This window comes from Silene latifolia, chromosome Y (genome assembly GCF_048544455.1).
Source record: "Silene latifolia isolate original U9 population chromosome Y, ASM4854445v1, whole genome shotgun sequence".
NCBI classification, from domain to species: domain Eukaryota; kingdom Viridiplantae; phylum Streptophyta; class Magnoliopsida; order Caryophyllales; family Caryophyllaceae; genus Silene; species Silene latifolia.
The window spans coordinates 424,976,418-424,995,437 of NC_133538.1; the positions used below are offsets into that span (position 1 = coordinate 424,976,418).

The 19,020-nt window shown below is 37.3% G+C and overlaps 2 long non-coding RNA genes across 2 annotated transcripts; one reads left to right on the top strand and one right to left on the bottom strand.

Annotated features, from left to right (window-relative positions):
- The first annotated feature begins 9,138 nt into the window (after positions 1-9,138).
- On the top strand, positions 9,139-11,383 carry LOC141626626 (uncharacterized). Its single transcript, XR_012536231.1, has 2 exons — positions 9,139-9,587; positions 9,699-11,383. It is a non-coding gene; the product is annotated as an uncharacterized LOC141626626 (long non-coding RNA).
- Positions 11,384-14,431: 3,048 nt separating this feature from the next.
- Positions 14,432-17,453, bottom strand: LOC141626627 (uncharacterized). The gene is made up of 3 exons (XR_012536232.1): positions 16,911-17,453; positions 15,614-15,705; positions 14,432-14,654 (listed from the first exon to the last, which is right to left on the bottom strand). It is a non-coding gene; the product is annotated as an uncharacterized LOC141626627 (long non-coding RNA).
- Positions 17,454-19,020: the final 1,567 nt, after the last annotated feature.

Below are 19,020 nucleotides of genomic sequence, written 5' to 3' on the forward strand. Positions count from 1 at the left end.
TCGAAGATATTACGGTGGAGTTCTGCAAGCACTATGCTGATAATGTCGAGATTCAAACCAACATAAGAACATTGGAGGTGATGACACAGAAAGAAAAAGAAGGTTTTACTGAATTCCTTGCAAGATGGCGCGCTGAAAGCGTGAAATTAGCCAAGAAGCCTGATGAAGTTGAAATGGTAGATAAGTTCGTAAAGAATCTACGACCTATTTACCGCAATACTCTGAAATACCAGAATTTTGGCTCTTTCAAAGAATTGATAAGAATCGGGATAAAGGTAGAAGATGATGTCATAAGGCGGGCCGAAAGGCCGAAAGGGTACCAAGGGCCTCATCGTCTAAGGGCAAGGCCCCAAAGAACCGCCCATATTGATGAAGCCATCAATCTCTTAGAAGGGCAATCGAAGAAGTCGCAGCGCCAAACACCTAGGGCATTCACCGATATCGGATGCACTTATACATACGCTCTCCAAAGGCTCGTAGCCCAAGGAAAGCTAAAGCCTATTGGTCCAACTCCGGACCCTCCCACTGATCAACAAGGTAAATGGTATAAACCAAATGCCTACTGTGCCTTTCATCAAGGGAAAGGCCATGATACTGTAAGGTGCTATCGACTGAAGCACGAAATGCAACACATGATTGAGAATGGAACACTCCCAATCCCAACTGTTAAACCCAATAACATCACCAATCCATTTGGCGATCACGCCAACTTTGTTTCTGTCGAAGACAATGTCGATTATTCCCATCTTATCCGCCCATGTCACTTGAAAGGGGTGTTTATCGGGAAAATATTTGTGGATTGCTTTGAATTCTTGCCAAACCCGAAGAATAAAATTCAAGTCGGGAGTCTTGCTCTAGAATGTACTCCTCTCATTAACGAAGTTAATAAAAGACAATTCGATTCACCAACCTCCATCACTAGCGTAGATCCTCAGAGGACTACCTCGGGATGGAGGCAAACCATCACAGGGATCAAGGACGAGAGCCGAGCATCTAAGTTGACAACTGAACAAGGGAAAGCTCAAAACTATATTTGAAAATTATGAGTCGGGATCTGTTTTCTTATCTTAGTAGAGTCGAGTCTAGGACTTTCTTTTCTTGAAGTTGAGTCATTTGTTCCGCGATGACCTAGGGTGTGTCCTAGGAATCGTTCTTTCGAGTCTGTTAAACTTTTGTCATTCCAATAAAAGGTTGCAGTTTCGTTTCCCAATTTGTCTTGTTTTCAATCCTCAATCATTCTAAAAGCATGATAAAATGCACAACACACTCAAAGGCATCCCTGGGTAGAAATATGTCCCGTTTCAAAATGGAAGGTACACCAGAATCCCGTGTTTGATTCCTTTACCTATTCCATGTCTGGCGGTAGAAAACCTCCATCAAAACCAGTCTTATGACAAGCTTTTCAGATGATTCTAGGACGAACCCGGACTAGCTCCTTATTTCCCATGCCGATGACGGAAGGTAAGCCCATTCCCCAACAAAATCATCCCCTCTCGAAGAGAGAAGATATCAACCCGTTCTAAGAAGGAATTGTTAATTCTAACCCAATTTAGTTGGCGAAGCCCAGTTTTTAAGGTGTATCCATTGGTGACTAGGAGAAGGAGTAGAAGACCATTTTCAAAAAAAAAAAGAGAAAAAAGGAAAAGATGAAAAAAAACGACAAAAAAAAACAAGAAGAAAAAAGGAAAAAGAGACGAAAAAAGAAAGAAGAAAAAGAGAAAAGAAAAGAAGAAAAGAAATGTCGAAATGTTGATCGGAGTTCAAGGCGAAGCCAAAATGGTCAGGTAGTGCCATCAGTAGTCATCCATGCCCCTAAGTCCTTCCCGAGGCATTTATGAGGGAATAGTTAGGGATTCTGAGAATCAGTTAGCTTGTGGTAGTAAAGCTAAGCCTTTAGGGTCCAGACATGGAAATTTGAACCCACATCGTTTCCCAACCCATTTGTACTCGGGTTTCATCAAATCTGAGACACCATTTACAACCACGTTATAAGCCATAGCCATTGGCCTTAGCACCACAAAACGAACCTTCAGAATGATGGTTTACCTTTCAAACCTATTTTTACCAAGCTCCACATCCCAAAGAACCACAACCTTTTGTTACCAACCCTAGACACGGGATTTAACAGTACCTTACAGGCTAGAATGGGATACGACATGATACCTTAGGTGAAACCTTTGAGTGTGTACACACAATCAAAATGCCATGTTTATGCACCTTGATCGAACTACGTCGGATTTGATTTCGCTCCACGCGAATACGTAGGCAGACCTTCAGAATAAGGGATTCAATCCACTCATCAACCAAATTGTCATCTTGTCGGTTTCTTACGGGTCTTAACCAAGTCCAAATGAAGCCACCTTTGTTTGAGTCGGTCTTAGCACTCGATGTAGGCTAGGATGAGGATATAGGTTCGGATGAATAGTATCGAGTCTCAGAATGAGCTTTATCTAATGGTTTAGGCAAAGATGCTGAGTCACATAGATGTGGGTTTGTGTTGGGAACAGAAAATATGAAAAACCCGCTGAAAAGAAAGAAGGCGTGTAAAAGCCCGCTGAAAAGAAAGAAGGCGGTGGCAAGAAATGATGAAAACCCGCTGAAAAGAAAGGAGGCGAGGAGAAGAGTGACAGAATGTTCCCAACAAAAGTCATGTGTGACGTCTAAGTGTTCTCATAAAATCAGTCTGTGTTTAGTGTCTGGGCGAAGCCAAAGTTGTTGCTCCGTGAGTTTAATCCACCTTGTCAATGCCAAGTGATCTTGATTCCCATGTGTCCTCGGGAGCTCGCCCATGCCATACGATATCTCCGTCCTAAGTCCGACGACCTTGTGATTCCCATTTGCCATCTTTTGGCGCCAGAATGGCCAATTTACATTTCTACCCCCAACAAGTCAATAATCGAATTAAAACCCGTGCACACTTACAGTTTTATTTTCTTTTTTGTTTTACGGTAGCGGGCTACGCTCACGTTATTTACGGGTCATACAGAGTGTCAGAGTCATATTTCCTGCTCACCTATCAAGGTTCAATTTCAAAATGCCAAATATTTCAGAATTCCGAAATTTCAAAAACTTTTTGCATCAAATTTTGGGTCGACGACCCAACATCCAAGGGATTCATTTCAAATTCAAAATTTGGGTCGATGGCCCAATTATTCAAAATTTTCAACTTGTTCAAATTTGGTCGATGACCCATCATTCAAATTTAATTTTAGGTCGACGACCCAAAGATTCCAACACTTCAACTTCAAACCTCAGGTCGATGGCCCAACATGCTAAGTGATGTCAAAATTCAAAATTCGGGTCGATGGCCCAATTATTCAAGACTTTCAACGTGTTCAATTTTCGGGTCGATGACCCAATCTTTTAAATGATCCAATTTTAAGATCGATGATCCAAATGTGCTTATGTGATGATTATTGCTTGTACATTTTCTATGTTTCAAATATAGCAGGATATGCTTCAATCGGGGGCTCTAAAGTCTTCAACTTTAGAGCCATCACAAATCGGGGCTCTAAGCCGTTGGCTTCAGAGACCATTATCAAGATGTAAAGGATGATATCCACCAAGAATTCAATTCAATACAAGAGTACGAAATGGAAGAAATCCGTGGTAAGCAAATGATGAATTTCGGACAAGTGCCAGCAGATGATAAATTTGTGGCAAGTGTGAGCAGATGATGAATTTTGGACAAACGCCAAACAGATGATAAACTTTGGGCATGTGTCGAGCTTGCCGAACTACGACGCGGATTTGATTCCGTCGTAAATGGATACGTAGGCGCCTAAGGATAAGGCTCAATCCACCATATATGCAATTTATGGGTCGACGACCAATGATGACAATTTGACGCAATGAAGCAAGAGTTAATCCTCGACGAAGTTTCGGTATGATCTCTTCTTATGGTCAAGAGCTTATATACGCAAGTCTAATGGACTATAAACGACCCGCAGAATCCTCGGTCGAGAGGGACTGGGGTATACTTTGACTTTCGCTTTGTCCAAGCCTCGACCAAAGTGGGGCTCTGTAGATACCCGTATCCATCGATATTGGAATTTATAGAGAACCCGACAAACACCCGATGATGATAGGACACATGTATTCTTTAGTTGTCATTGTCATTATTTGGGCTCGTTTTACGATGTAGAATGAGCGTTGTCGATTTAAGTATTTTATTAATTTAAATGATATTTAAATTAAATGTTTTTTTTAAAAGTGAATTCATTTTATTGTTTTAATTTGAATTTATTTTCTTAAATTTATTTTATTGAAAATAAAATATATTTTTGATTTGAAAAATCATTCTTTAGTTATTTGATTTGAAAAATCAATTTATATCGTTTATAAACCGTATTTGAAGAACACGATTTTTTACGATGGTTTTATACGCGATTTTTGAGCTCGTTTTCTACTTGATTTGGGCTCGATTTTCGACGCACTATCAGCCCAATCCCCTCTCCTCCAACCCGTGTTTAAATACCAGCCAAAACCCACCCCAAAACCCTGGCTTAGCCCTCCCAAATCACGTCCCAAACAGCCCAACACCACCTTCGCTGCTCTGTTTTGCAGCCCCAAATCCGACACCAAAACTGCCCCGTATTCGACTCCAATGCGACCCATATCTCACCTCCCACCTAGCCCACATATCAAGCTATAATTCCAAGCCCTTTCCCATGCAACCCACGTCCAAACTCCTTCACAAACCTCACGCAATAAGCAGCCCCCCTGTTTTCGTTCTCCAAACCCGAGCCCAATCAAACACTTCCAAACCCGCTCCAAACGGCTACCAAACCCGTGCCCATGACCACCCATCCACACCTTACTATCCTAAACATATTACCATGCCTTACCCACCAAGAAACACCCCTCAAAAACCCTACACGAGCTCATGAAAGCTGCTGGACAGCAGCAGCGAAACAAAGCAGCCCGACTGCTTGTTGCTCTCTTTTACCCTACTTTAACTCCCTATAAATACCTCCCCTCTGCCATACTTTCATTCCTCTAAGTTCTGCCCACATCATACTGCAAATAACAACCATCAATCATCCAAAAAAACCCTAAACTAAAGCCGTGACAGCCGCTTGAAAACAGGGACACAAATCTTGTTTTCGAGTTTCTGTCGTGGTCTTTGGCCTTGATTCTCATGCACAAATCCTATTAAAACTTCTGGTTTATTTCCATATTCACAAAATTCAGTCTTTCTAGTTTCCAAAACATCTTTCGGATTGAAAAATCGTTGAGAAACGAAGTCGTGGTGAGTGATTGAAAATCGCTGCTCAAGTCTGCCTTTTGAACGTGTTGTTTCGTGATTTCAAAATTCAATTTCAATTGTCTTCGTCGACGACGGTCCCTCGAGATAAAATCTACGATCGATTACGACCCAAGACGGTGTCAACGATACATGTAGGTTGAGGGTGCATCAAATCCTCCCTCTTTCCCTTTTTATTTCGTTATTTTTATTTGTTTTTCTATCGCTTATTTTATATATTATACATCGTCTAACATCGCTAACTATGAAACATTAGTATAGTATGAGTATGAGTTAAAGTGTCATTCCGAATACCCGCGTTGACTTGAGTTGGGAAAGAAATCCGCCAGATTGGTCGGTCGTATCCCCTTCTCATTTACATATCCTCGTATTTGGAATCGGAAAGAATTAAATCAATCTAATAGACGTAGTATGTTATTTGTACCTTTGTTTTAACTTTGATCTTTTCATTCATCGTAATAGTAGGCCACCTTTACACAATTCTTTCAACTAATTTAACACCTCAATTTAGTTCGTTAATTCATTACGCATCTTAGGAGTAAAATAACATTATTGTAAATGAAATTTGCAATCTTCTAATTTTTAATTGAATTGATCTTCCCATTCACTAATTTTCTCGCTAGCATGGAAGTGCGTGCTTAACACCTTTCCATTTGCACTCGTTGACAAATTAGAATTGTTTTTAACCTAGTTCGTAATTATTTAATTCAATTTATAATTAATTAACCTTTAATTTGTTTTACTTGTTTCTAATATTGTAAATTTTGTTTTTATTATTTTTTAAGGTTCAAAATATGTAAATTTGATTTAGTGAATATTTCCGTAATTTATTTTGCTGATTTCGAAATTAAAATGCAATTAACTTTGTTTTCTACAAAAACCGTGCACTGCACGGGTCTGTTCTGACTTCTGATCCGTGCACTGCACGGGTCTACCAGTTTTGATATCTTTTCTTCTTTTATTTCTTTAATTGTTTACTAATCCTATTTTAATAAATATGGATTGGTGAATAATTTTAATGAGTTGGGTTGAATTTAATCAATAAGTTGTACCTAATTTATTTCAAACCTTTGTATTTGTTTAATTTAATTTAATTAGTTTAATTTTAGTCTAATTTGTTTACTAATTAATAAATCGGCTAACATCATTAATCAATCTAACTTAGTTTTAGCCTTTTTGTTTACATTTATTTTATTAGTTAAGTCATAATAGTTTAAGTTGTTTTTTGTTAGTTTGTATTGTAATTTTGTATCATGTATATAGGTTTTATTTTAATTGAGTCAAAATAATTTCGATAGTTGTTGTAATTAGATCGAGTTGTAATTTATTTCTCGTTGTGTCGGCATAAAATGCCTGGGTTGTAATAGGATAGATCCCAATGGCTCCCCCATTCCTCCTAAGCCGTGTTTGCGCATGTTTTATTTCAAATCAACCAACATGCTAAAACAACTTTGACAAAGTTAGTATTCATGCATTAAACGACATAGAAATTATTGTCACATGTGTAGGGTTTTAAAACGATGTTTGCATATCATATATCGTAGTAGCTACGACCTTGTTTGAAATCCGATACTTGACTTAGTAGAGGCCGTTATCGACGGGCGGGGTTAGGTGTCCTTATGGGCTTCCTAACACGTACCCTCACCCCTTACTCAAGATCTATGGTTTGTGGATCCGTCTAAATACCATTGGATTACGAGAGTCATTCTAATCGAGTGATATAGGGTACAAGTCTTTATCTTTAATCACTCGTAGTCAATTGGCTTTATGCTTTTCGATGAAAGGTGTAAAGATGACTTGAACGGTTCCAAGTTCCTAAAAAACTTGGTGGCGACTCTAATTTGTTTTAATTCGATTCGAAGGAATCTCGAGTCGATTATGCCTAGTGTGGATCCTGCGGACGCAGTTCCCGCGGGCGTTGTCCACAAATATGTTCAACAAATAGAGAGCTGGACACACAAACTAGTTAAGTTGATAAAGTCGATAAGGGTTATACATACTTGAGACAATTTGTCTGTAAGGGAATGAAGCATCATTAAAATTGTCGCCTTTATCTAACAGTATAGTGTGTTGGGTAATCGTTCTGCTTTTGTTGATACCAAAGGTAACTAAAATGATTGGGTAGTCAGTGAGTAAGGCCGAAATGAATAAATGAAAGGAGTATAAGCCCATTATAGACAATAAAAGCAATGAACCCATAAGAAGATGGTTAGCATTCAACGTAATAAACTCTCTATCTAGTTTAGTAGCTTCAGCGTTACCTTATACTTTTAAATGGTCAACTACTCACTTCACAATAAACATAATAACACGTGGTAAAGAAAAAAAGAAAAAAAAAATCAAGGTCGTAAAAAAAAAATCAAAGTGGCACCGGAATAACATCACAATAACACCAGAATAACAGCACAATAACATGCGGTAAAAAAGAGTAAAAAAATCAAAGTAGTAAAACAATCATAGTAAAAAAATCAAAGTGACACCAGAATAACATCACAATAACAGCATAATAATAGTAGAATAACAGCACAATAACACGTGGTAAAAAAAAGAGAGAAAAAATCAAAGTCGTGAAAATAATCAAAGTGACACCGGAATAACATCACAATAACAGCTGAATAACAGTAGAATAACAATACAATAACACGTGGTAAAAGAAAGAAAAAAAATCAAGGTCGTAAAAAAAATCAAAGTCATCACAATAACACCAGAATAACAACACAATAATATGCGGTAAAAAATCAAAGTAGTAAAAAAAATCAAAGTAGTAAAAAAATCAAAGTGACATCGGAATAACATCACAATAACAGAAGAATAATAGTAGAATAACAGCACAATAACACGTGGTAAAAAAAAAAAAATCAAAGTCGTAAAAAAAATCAAAGTGACACCGGAATAACATCACAATAACAGCAGAATAACAGTAGAATAACAACACAATAACACGTGGTAAAAAAAGAAACAAAAAATCAAGGTCGTAAAAAAAATCAAAGTGACACCGGAATAACATCACAATAACATCTGAATAACAGCACAATAACATGCGGTAAAAAAAGAGTAAAAAATCAAAGTAGTAAAAAAAATCAAAGTAGTAAAAAAATCAAAGTGACACTGGAATAACAGCATAATAACACGTGGTAAAAAAAAAGAAAAAAAAATCAAGTCGTAAAAAAAATCAAAGTAAATGAAATAACATCACAATAACAATTTAATAACAATAATAAAAATAACAAGACAATAACATGTGGTAAAAAAAAAAGAGAAAAAAAATCAAAGTCGTAAAAAAAATCAAAGTAAAAAAAAAAGCACAATAACAACATAATGACACAAGGTAAAAAAATAAGAGTAAAAAAAATTCAAGTAAAAAAAAACTGGTACAAAAAGGAAAAGAAAAAAATGTAACATAATGAGAAAATTAGAGAAAAACATAAGAGGACAAAAAAATCAAAGTTGTAAAAAAAAAAAAAGGCATAACAGAAGGTAAAAAAAAGAGATAAAAAAAATTAAAGTAAAAAAAAAAGTAGCACTAGAAAAAAGAGAAAATAAGTAAATGACAATGATTTTATATGACATGTAAGATTAGAACTTGGTCACTCATCTCTAATATAATCTAGTATTTGAGATTTAAAAGCTAAAACTCACAACTCACTATAAAACAAAACTCACAAGCATATATATATATATATATATATATATATATATATATATATATATATATATATATATATATATATATATATATATATATGTGGATCTCGTGAGTTTGGTTCTTACGATGAGTTGTGAGTTTGAAAAATCTCAGCCACTTGATCAAAGGAAACCAAGGGCAGCGATTAGATCCCATTAGTTGAACTTCTTAACACTGCCCACCTCCCAGCCACACAAAAACCCACCGACACCCCTCTGTCTCTCTTTCTCTGAAGCAAAAAAAAATCCCAATTTGGTTGAAGAAACGATTAATAACAATAAAAAACCTAGAATTTCACCCATAACGATTACTTTAGCATTGATTTATCTTCTAGATTTTTGCGAATTATACCATCAAATTCAACAAGTCGAATTCAATTTTGTAAATATCATTAATTTGGAGAAGAGAGAAGAACGAATTGATGTGAACTAGGTGGTGCTCGGTTGCTGCGATGATTGGAATGATAACCTGCCATGGTAGTAGTGGACTGTTTTTGAGGCAGTAGTGGCCACATTTCCTCAAGAACGGAGAAAAGGTCTCGATGACGAATTTGGAGATGAAGTTGTAAAATGATATCAATTATCATCAAGTCATTGACTAGTTGGCTACCCCCTATTTTGTTGATATTGGTGAGTCGTATTGCAGCTTTCTCTTTAGTTTATAGTAGGTTTGATTTGACATCTTTGATAATGGGGGACTCGCCCCATTTTATGATGCGAGACATGGTGTTTGTATTCACTGGAGTAGATATAAAATAGGTTCTGCAAAATGAACCTTTAATCGAGTTTAATGAAAATGTTGGGATACTTGGTTTTTGTGTTCATTCAAGGAGATATACAAACTCGAGGAAACTTTGACCATGATGAACCTGTAATTAAGTTAGATGACGATGTTGCAGAATCCTATGTCATTCTATCTTGGCTCCAATTACCAGACTTGGTTGTGTGTCTGAATGTCTTTGAATCCCTATAACCTTGTGTTCTGGATCTTCTACGCGTTCCTTAAGCAATTGTCTCTGAATCTCCCACTTCTCCTTACTCCACGCGCTGTCAATTGCTGGCAACTCGTAATCATCTGGTCTCAGTGATAAATGGAACTCTGGCAGTTCCGGTGGTGGTTGAAGACCCCTGAAACATCCCATTATCCCAAATTATTCATGATCAAAAATAAATGCAAGGAACATAAAGTAGTAAACTTACTTTTCTTGACCAAGGAGATATCCATACATTTGTGACTTCTAAGACGCAGTATCCGGGATCTTAAACAAATAGCGAAAAATCGGGCTGATTTTTGTTCTGTGGTGTATAAACGGTACCAGGGTCTCGAATGAGCTTGGGGCAGGGAACCCACAACGAGCTCGTACAGCTGCATGTGCAGTCATGGTTTTCGCGGTGGCTAATGGCCTTATAGTGAGTGCAGTCATATTTTTCACACTGAGGGTTTTCGGATATTGTTTTAGCAGCGAAAAGGAAGACATTGATTGTGCTCAAATTTATCCTGGTAAGGGGGTGCGGACTGAAATGTTGTGGCGCCTAAAATTGAGGAGTGATTGGCGGAGTCCGAGATGAGCCCAGACTAATGGTGGGCTCCTCGGTGGTGGTTGAGTGGGTTGCTCGGTTCAGAGTTATTTGTGCCTCCATTGGTGAAGCTTCGAATTGGGTTTCGATTCTGGACTGCTGAAGGAAGACGGCTGATTGTGCAGCGGAGTCGGGTTCGAGCTGCTGATGGTGATTGATGGGGTGTGTTAATGGTGGGTTGGCAGAGGAGTGAGATGAGAGTATAGGGGTGTTGAAATTGGCTAATGAAGTATTTGGAAATGTTCTTGCTAAAGACGCGTATTCCTGGAATTGTATCATTTCAGGGCATGTCAAGAATAATAAGTTAACAGAAGGTTTATGTCTTTTCAGCAACATGGTAAGGAGTGGTGTGTTGCCTACGGAATTTAGCTATTCGATGGTACTTAGTGCTTGTTCAAGGTTGAGTGATTATGCTTTCGGTAGACTTACTCATGATCATGTTATTGTGACTGGTGTGCCTTTAGATTTGCCGTTACAGAATGCTATGGTTGACATGTACTCTAGCTGTGGTGACTCCCAGTCTGCATTTCGTGTGTTTAACGAAATTCAGAACCCGGATCTTGTGTCTTGGAACTCAACTTTTTGTATGAAGTCGTGTAGATGGGTCAACATTAACACGTTTAGGGAGTGCGAAATGATGATGGGCGCCGAGTTGTTGCTGATGTCGGGTTTAGGGAGAGCGCGGGTGTCACTGATCTTCACTCTGATTTTTTCTTTCCCATTTCATTTTCTTTTGCCCATTATTTGATACAGCTTGTTTTTTAGAAAATAATGAGAGATATTTATCACATGGATTGCCCATGAATTGGGTCTCTTTTGTTACTTTTTATATTTCTCTATTGATTAATTGTTAGGTTTCTCTTTGTTTTTTATGTTTCAGTACAATAACACAACAATAGCACCAGAATAATACTACAATAATACACGAATAACACTACAATAACACAACAATAACAACACAATAACACGGGGAAAAAAAGGAAAAAAAAAATTAAAGTAGTAGAAAAAATCAAAGGGACATCGGAATAACAGCAGAATAACAGTAGAATAACGGCACAATAACATGCGGTAAAAAAAAGAGTAAAAAAATCAAAGTGACACCGGAATAACATCACAATAACAGCAGAATAACAGTAGAATAACAGCACAATAACACGTGGTAAAAAAAAAGTCAAAAGTCCTAAAAAAAAATCAAAGTGACACCAAAATAACAGCAGAATAACAGTAGAATAACAGCACAATAACACGTGGTAAAAAAAAAAAGAAAAATAATCAAAGTCGTAAAAAAAAATCAAAGTGGCACCGGAATAACATCACAATAACACCAAAATAATAGTAGAATAACAGCACAATAACACGTGGTAAAAAAAAAAAATCAAATTCGTAAAAAAAATTAAAGTGACAGCAGAATAACATCACAATAACAGCGGAGTAACAATAACAACACAATAACACGTGGTAAAAAAAAGAAAAAAAATCAAAGTCGTAAAAAAAATCAAAGTAACGGCAGAATAGCATCACAATAATAACAAATAACAATAACAGCACAATAACTTGTGGTAAAAAAAAAAAGAGAAAAAAAAATCAAAGTCGTTAAAAAATCAAGTTAAAAAAAGCACAATAACAGCATAATAACACGAGGTAAAAAAAAAATAAGAGTGAAAAAAAATTCAAGCAAAAAAAAATTTGGTACAAAAAGAAAAAGAAAAAAAGGTAACATAATGAGAAAATTAGAGAAAAATATAAGAGGAAAAAAAAATCAAAGTTGTAAAAAAAAGCATAATAACACGAGGTAAAAAAAAGAGATAAAAAAATTAAAGTAAAAAAAAAAAAGTAGCACTAGAAAAGAGAAAAATAAACTAAATAACAATCTTTTATATACAACCAAGATTAATCTTGGCCACTCATCTCTAATTTAATCTAATGGTTGAGATTCCCCAACTCACAACTCACCATAAGAACCAAAATTACCAAATCCAATCTCTCCCCCCCTCTCTCTCTCTCTCTCTCTCTATATATATATATATATATATATATATATATATATATATATATATATATATATATATATATAGATTTAGGATCCGGTAAGAACGATCACTCGGTGAGAACGGTGAGAACACACTACTTAGCCAAATTATTAATTAATCTAAGGCTGATATTGAAAATCCCAACTACTCTAACCCATTTCATTTCTCACGCATAAACCCATAACTCAATCTGACCCATCACTCTATCTCCTTTCACCCCACGCAAGTAATGCCGACACCATAGCTCCGGCGACCCCCACCCTAGACCCCATATACTCGACGGATCGTAACGTTTTTACGCCAGTGAACGCCACCACCATAACAATCGATTATCTTACTTCCTCCTTGTACCCTTTTTTTACCTTCACAATAAATCTCACTTTCTCTTACGATCACCATCACCGTCACCACTTTCCCTCTCCTTCTCGCATGTTCCACTTGTTGTAGCCGTCGGAAACGACGGTGATGGCGATGGCAATACGATGTCGCCAGAGCACCATAAATACGAAACATACCTGATTCTCGAGCCTCAGATTACGATTCTCCTTCGCCGGCGACGAGACCCGACACCAACATAACGCACATGTAGTGCGATATTGCTATCAAACTCTTAATTGTTTAATTAAAGTAATTAATTCCATTTCACCTCAATTCCTCCAAATTAATCGACGTCCGATAATCAATTTCATTTCTATGCCGACGCTAACGTGGCAGTGAAGGAGACAGGCTGTTTCTTCAGGTTTACAGTTGCCGACAGCGATGTGAGCCCCGACGTGGTATTTTGATTCATCCTGGTGTTACGAAAATCATTGTTCGATCCAGCTCGGTTCCCAATGTGTCGATTATGCAATTTGAGTTTGACTTGTGGCGGTTTCGATTATATGAATCGACTCAGTCTGACTTTGCTCCGGCCTCGTATGATGGAAGACACTCGGTGGTTTGAAATGAAACGTTGTTTGGGCCTTTACATTGCTGACATTTAACAATAAGATTCTTAGCAAAATATTGAAGTAGATTTGTTGCTGTATGTTACTTCGTATATTGCTATTTCGTGGAATGTAACTTTATGATTGAATTCGTGTGTTTGGGTATCTGTGAGCGACTTAGTACGGGTTATAATTTTGACTACTGATCCATTTGAAGCGTTAAAAATACTACTACTGTAATAGATACATTAATTATAATATTAGATTAGATACTTTAAATATATCTCGTACAAAGTGTACCTAGGATAGGAAAAAACGAGTATATCTACATTCTTAAAAAGTGCATATAAAATTCAAGTAAAAATTGTATCTAAAAATGGGTAAAAGTGTATCTATATTCTTAAAAAGTGTGTATAAAATTAAGTAAAAAAGCGTATCTATATTGTTAAAAAGTATATATAGAATTCAGGTAAAAAGTGTATCTAGCATAAAAAATAGTGTATCTAAATTCTTAAAAAGTGTATGTAGGATTTCGGGTAAAAAGCGTACCTACGATATTTTAAAGTGTATCCAAGATATGGTTAAAAAAAAAAAAAAAAAAAAAAAAAAAAAAAACTCAATCACATATATATTCAATGTATATAGTGCGTTCTCACCGTTCTCACCGAATGATCGTTCTCACCGGATCCCACCTCTCTCTCTCTCTCTCTCTCTCTCTCTCTCTCTCTCTCTCTATATATATATATATATATATATATATATATATATATATATATATATATATATATATATATATATATATATATATATATATATATATATATATATATATTTGTCAAAATTATACAATCCGAATACTAAAACTTAGACTAGTATAAAAAAAACATTCAAATCATTTTATTTAAAATAATATATCCTAATTATCAATTTACATTGCAATCCTTTTTTTATTAGGAAATAAATACTCTAAAATCTATACATACACATGACAAATAAACCCTCTAAAATCAGTACAATATTTGCTACAAACAAAAGGCATAATTATTACTCGAATCAGTAAAGCTGAACTGCGGTGGTGGTTTCACCTTCCTCTTCATTCACCATTATGTTCCCAGATAGCAAGTCATTGTGAGACAATACAACCGGAGCATGAAGTCCTTCAATTAAAGCCTAGCAGACAACCAAAACATATTACTTTCAGCGTATGATCAAGCAATTACAATAAAAAAAAATTCATTTGCTATTTACTAAAAAAAATTCGCCTCACGTACAATTACTTCCGCCAAAGCACGTGAAATGCTAGGTAAAGCATTGAAGAAAAAATGCTCGTTCCCTGAAATTATGTTTTTTCGTGAAAAATAAAAAGTGTGTAGAAATCATTGAAGAAAAATGATCCCATATATGTACTGCATATCAACCAATCAAGCTCATTCAGGTACCATTGAGAGGATACTGAGAAACTAAAGGTGACAGAAGTTGTCCATGTGCTTCTGAGACATATGATAGAGTAAACCTAAAACCAGACTTGACTAAGGAAACCAGTGGAGAGAGGAGACAGTTCAAATTCTTATATTTCAAATTATAAAAAAAATACTAGGGAAAGAATCAAAGAAAGAAACATGGGCATTTAAAAATTAACATTAGTATCTTTAAAAATACTTTATGGAGTGATCTAAAAAACAATTGATAAGGTTTGATTCCCCAACTAAAAACTAAATTAGTTAAAATTAGCTAAGTTAAGTAGTATTTCTAGAGTCCACTTCTTCCCCATACTACAAGTGAAAGAGCATCAACCAATTCCACACAAACAAGACATAATGACAACTATGTATCCTGAAGTCACGCTCATGAGGGCCAATGTCCCTCGTTGAGGCCTCAGGCAACGTCCCTTTATAAAAAAAACAATGAAACAACTAATTAACTCTGCAGGGATGAACAAAAAGTTGATATACAAGACCCTTTTCATTCCCATAATACTGACTTTAAGTAATGAATTTACAAGTTTGAACCTCAACTATCAGGCCCTCGGTTATTTTTCTTAGGGCATAGCAGCATAAGAAAAACAATAAGTCATTTGCAATGGAATCATAAATAAGGATACTTGTGAATTTAAAGAGACGGAAGGTCACCTTGGGCTTAGTGACTTCACTTTGAACTTCTTCGAAGGAGATAGTTTCATACTTCCTTTGTTTCTCGATATCATCGAATGTGAGGTTTGATGCTGCAACCAAAAGCTGAGATTAAACATGTAGGCATTACAGATAACTGCATAGCCCATATAGCCATTTTGGCTATGCACTTTGGCTCCCTCATATCTATCACATAGTTTTATCAGAATAAAAAGGAGAAAAGTTAGTACACATGAGACTAGAAACTGATAAATATGTCCCAAGCCAAAACATTTCAACTGAGAGAGCAACACACTAAAGAGAGGCATATTTCCTCCTTGACAATTTGACCTACCACCCAAATTTAAGTACTAATTTCACAATTTTATACACTTTACCCTAATGTGATGTTGTGCTCAGCCGGTCAGCCCTGACCATGAGTAACAGTGCAGGAGAGTCAGCAAAACATCAGTCAAAACATTCGCAAAGCATATCTTTAAGGTAATAACTCAAATAATAGGTCTTGGTATAGACGGGTGGGGCGAACAGACGGGTAAAGACCTCTAATAAAATGGGTAGGGGGATAAGGTGGGGCACCCCTCATGTGTTTCCCACTTTATGACAAATGGGTATTTTGTGAGGGGAAATGGTATCCGTCTATACGTATAGACGGATAGTATCCGTCTATAATGAGAATTTGTGTAACTCAAAGGGTTCAGTCAAATTGGCATCCCTGATTACTAACAACCCCAAACAACAACAATGATGACAAATGGAACGCCTGTTTCTGAAAATGACCCAAGATGAGCTTTTGACCAAATTTAACAACATTGCCCCAGTCTCTAAAAGGCAGCCGCAAATGGAATAGTAAAACAAGAGAATTAACTTATCTAATCAAACGTTAAATTCTATGTTTCCAGCAAACATTAATTAGGTGTACGATGCATCATGTATTAATGTATGCTTACGACTTAAGCAATTCTACATTTTTATTTTTACAAACAGCATTCATATGAATATCACTTGCAATATGATCCGGTTTTGAGACAAGAAGTAAAAAGTGTAACAGTATCTCTGTAAGTAAGTTTTCCTTCTCTAAGATGACTCCTCAGTTTATATAGGGGTACTACTTTTTCCATGATGTTTACCTCAAGCATTTAGTAAAACTCAAGAATTGAGAACTCAGAATTGAGAATTGGGAAATATGAACAACTAAAATTGAATGCAAGGGAGAGTATAATAACATGGAAAGACATATACCAGATTACTAGTAGCTCAAAGAATAAAAAAGTAGTAACTTAAATAAGAAGCAACGAACCTTAATTGGACTTGTATTCCATGCCCTTGTTTTAGAGCTATCTTGAGCTCAAGAGCCTTGTTCTCGATTAAACACGTCATCTGTTGGAGTGTACGATTAGTAAAACAAATTTGACACTCATTTAGAAAATAGAATAAAAATAAGAACACAAGCCTAATAAAGACGATGTTACTGTTACCCAAACAGTATAATAAAAACGTATAATCAAAATTCCATGACTCACTGGACCATTTCTCAACCATTATCCACCATTCCTTCAGATGCCCCAAAAATCTGACTCCCTCGTCAACACAATTGAATAACATGAACATATGATTGAAAAAACTAGCATAAAACTAAAGTAAAGATATTTGGGTTGATCTGACTTCTGAGACCCTCTCACAAAAGACTCACTTTGTCAGTTCGGAGTTATACCAAGCCATAGCAAAGCTATTGCATAACGCTAGACTTTGTAGATAGGTAGGAACTTGAACAATTAGCAGCGGAGCTAAGGGCAGAAATAGTCCCCATGACAAGCTCATGGGATGTTGGACATCAAGTGATTTACATTCTGTTCCGGGTGTAATTCCAGAGCAGATATTTGTTACCACTCGTAGCTCGTAGAATGACGTCTTTGCTTGAATCCTCCTGTCGGTCTCCTGAAATGATGAACAAACTGAGGGCTCGGCTTTGGGCCGAGCGAACTCACTCCGACGCTCAAGTCGAGAACTTAGAGAGGTAAGTTGTTACTTGACTAAATGTATATTGTAGAGAGATAAGGAAGATAATACCAGATGAATAGTGATTCTTAGGTTAAATTGTGGATCCTTTCCTCAATGAAGGTTGAGGAGTATTTATAGACTTTCACCTTTTGTCACGTAGTGGCCAAGTGGCCAAGTGGCTAGCAGGTGGAAAGACCGTTCTACCCTCGGCCGATGGACCTATGGCGGGGCCGAGGGTTCTTGGATATGAGTACGCGGATATGCGCCCGGGGCAGTTGTCATGCCGAGACCAGCCGACAGTAGATGGGTCATCGGCTAGGGCTTGTCTAAGTCGTTGACTTGCTGTGGACACCTTTGACCTTGCTCAATATGTTGACTTGGTCAGCGGTGCAGAATATGCCCCATCAATTTGCCCCCAGCGTAGTCTATGCCGTGGTATGGGCTCCGATGTATGTTTGAGCGTATATTCTGCGCAAGTAATTTGTAAAAAATTTTCTGCATCGGCTTCTTCTACTGCGTCGGCCTCTTCTACCTCGGCCTGGTCTTTCTTAGGCCGTACCATATCCCCCCTCCACATGGATGTGTAAAGGGCATCCGATGTGGAAAAGAAAGTGACGCTGGCCGAGACCAGGGTTGAGAGTGCCGGTTGTTTTTGATTGCCCCGGCCGCGCTACCTAGCTTGGTTGATCATGTGGCGGCGGAGAGAACGGATGCTTGGGAATTTGTTGAGGAAGGTGAATAGGCGGAGAGATGTGAATGGGCGTGTTGAAGACGCTTGGTCACTGTTGCATTGATTGACGTTCAACTGTTGCAACGATTGACATCCCGTGGTTGCATGTCCGACACGTGTCTGCACGCTGATTGGTTGACGCTTCATGGGCTGTTCTCTGATTGGTCTTTCTTCATGGGCTTTTCCCTATAAATAGGGCAGTTATTCCGTGAAATTGGCCACCAATTTCATTCTCTCCAAAATTTTCTTCTCTCTAAACTTTCAAGGGCTTCTTTGTCTTCTAATTTTCAGAGTTGTTACTCCGGCGAGTGTTTTTCTTCAAGGTAAACAAACAAATTTCTTCACTTCTTATTTTGTTAAATAATTATTGCTATTATGTCTTCTGCTGACGCCGGGACTAGCACTTCTACGCCGGGGGGTTCCCCGTTGCGTCTTGATGGGGAGGGGATACTAGACGCCATCCCGATAAGGTTTGGGGGCCCTAGGTCTCCTTCTCCCGTAGTCGATCCACCAATTTTGGAGGAATGGGGGCATGAGGATGATGATGCTGATGATGATGAGCGGACTCCGTCTGATGGTGAGAGGCTGTCTATCCCGGATCATGGCGAGGCCTGCACGACTAGTCTTGACCGTGCTTGGGCCCATAAGTTCGCCAGTTGTTCCGGCGAGACCTTTTTCG